The sequence below is a fragment of the Schistocerca gregaria genome, chromosome 11 (genome assembly GCF_023897955.1).
Source record: "Schistocerca gregaria isolate iqSchGreg1 chromosome 11, iqSchGreg1.2, whole genome shotgun sequence".
In the NCBI taxonomy this organism is placed as follows: Eukaryota; Metazoa; Arthropoda; class Insecta; order Orthoptera; family Acrididae; genus Schistocerca; species Schistocerca gregaria.
The window spans coordinates 146,543,280-146,545,595 of record NC_064930.1 but is presented as its reverse complement, the minus strand read 5'-3'; the positions used below and the strand labels follow the sequence as shown (position 1 = coordinate 146,545,595).

Below are 2,316 nucleotides of genomic sequence, written 5' to 3'. Positions count from 1 at the left end.
ACAGAATTATGTGACAAGACATACGGGGCGAGAAAGCCGCAGTTAACAATACTGAACGGAGAAACGGTGAATTCAACAGAAGGAAACAGAATACGCTCACAGATTCGGTTTATAGTCGGTAAGGCTCTTGCCACTCGTGAAGTAAAACTGAAGTATGGCTATAGGTGACATATTGTGAAAGGAAAACAGGAAGTGCAGAAGCCGCAAAAACCACAACACGTGTTGACAAGGTACGTAACTCTTCTTCCGGTTTTCAGATTCGCGAATACTAAAAGCTGAATTCCTGTATGATGATGGCCTTGTTATCTTCGTTCGCAAGACTGGTTTGATGCAGCTCTCCATGCTACTCTATCCTGCACAAGAGCTACTGCAACTGCATCCTTCTGAGTCTGCTTAGTGTATTCATCTCTTGGTCTCCCTCTACGGTTTTTAACCTCCATGCTTCCCTCCAGTATTGAATTGGTGATTCATGCCTCAGAACGTGTCCTATCAACCGATCCATTCTACTAGTCAAGTTGTGCCACGAATTCCTCTTCTCCCCAATCCTATTCAATACCACCTCATTAGTTATGTGATCTACCCATCTCATCTTCAGCATTCTTCTGTAGCATCACATTTCCATAGCTTCTATTCTCTTCTAGTCTAAACTATCATTCATGTTTCACTTCCATACATGGCTACACTCCATACAAATACTTTCAGAAACAACTTCCTGACAAATCTATACTCTATGTTAAAAAAATTTCCCTTCTTCAGAAATGCCTTTGCTCCCGTTACCAGCTTACGTTTTATATCCTCTCTACTTCGGCAATCGTGAGTTATCTTGCTGTCCAAATAGCAAAACTTATATACTTTTAGTGTGTACTTCCCTAATCTTATTTCCTCAGCATCAGCTCATTTCATTGGACTACATTCGGTTATCCTCGGTTTGCTCTTGTTGTCATCTCATATCCTCTTTCAAGACACTACTCATTACCTTCAACTGCTCTTCCAAGACCTTCACAATCAACTAGCTCACCAGTTTGCCTCACGAGGGCTCAGTGCACCCCGCTTGCCAACAGCGCTCGGCAGACCGGACGATCACCCATCCAAGTTCTAGCCAAGCCCGACAACGCTTAACTTTGGTGATCTGACGGGAACCGGTGTTGTAACTGCGGCAGGGCCGTTGGCACTCATCCACTACTGTATCCTTCATTACTAACATAAACGGCCGAACGTCGCATATTACTTATGCCGATACACAGCTTTCATTCTTCTACGGATTTCGATTGGACGCGTGTTTTCTGCAGCTAGAAACTCGACTGCAGCAGGCTGCTTCTCGCATACCGACGCGTTCACACGCGACAATCCGGAGCCGTCTAGCGGCAGACGCTTCCAACTTGCGTCAGCGAACGGGAAAAGTAGACTGAGTAATATGCACGACATCCAATGGCTACACCGATACTGAGAACAAAATTTTAAAAAGATCACAGGCAATACTACTCTACTGGCCATTAAAATTGCTACACCACCAAGATGACGTGCTACAGACGAGAAATTTAACCGACAGGAGGAAGATGCTGTGATATGCAAATGATTAGCTTTTCAGAGCATTCACACAAGGTTGGCGCCGGTGGCGACACCTACAACGTGCTGACATGAGGAAAGTTTCCAAATACGCAAACGGCAGTTGACCGGCGTTGCCTGGTGAAACGTTGTTGTGATGCCTCGTGTAAGGAGGAGAAATGCGTACCATCACGTTTGAGACTTTGATAAAGGTCGGATTGTAGCCTATCGCGATTGCGGTTTATCGTATCGCTACACTACTGCTCACGTTGGTCGAGATCCAGTGACTGTTAGCAGAATATGGAATCGTTGGGTTCAGGAGGGTAATACGGAACGCCGTGCTGGATCCCAACGGCCTCGTATCACTAGCAGTCGAGATGACAGGCATCTTATCCGAACGGCTGTAACGGATCGTGCAGCCACGTCTCGATCCCTGAGTCAACAGATGGGGACGTTTGTAAGACAACAACCATCTGCACGAACAGTTCGACGACGTTTGCAGCAGCACGGACTATCAGCTCGGAGACCGTGGCTGCGGGGTTACCCTTGACGCTGCATCACAGACAGGAGCGCCTGCGATGGTGTACTCGACGACGAACCTCGGTGCACGAATGGCGAAACGTCATTCTTCCGGATGAATCCAGGTTCTGTTTACAGCATCACGATGGTCTCATCGGTGTTTGACGACATAGCGGCAAATGCACATTTGAAGCGTGTATTCGTCATCGCCATACTGGCGTATCACCCGGCGTGACGGTATGGGGTGGCATC

The 2,316-nt window shown here is 47.0% G+C and overlaps 1 pseudogene; it reads right to left on the bottom strand.

The window, feature by feature from the left end:
- Positions 1 to 1,052: 1,052 nt before the first annotated feature.
- LOC126295558 (5S ribosomal RNA) lies at positions 1,053 to 1,170 on the bottom strand (annotated as a pseudogene).
- Positions 1,171 to 2,316: the final 1,146 nt, after the last annotated feature.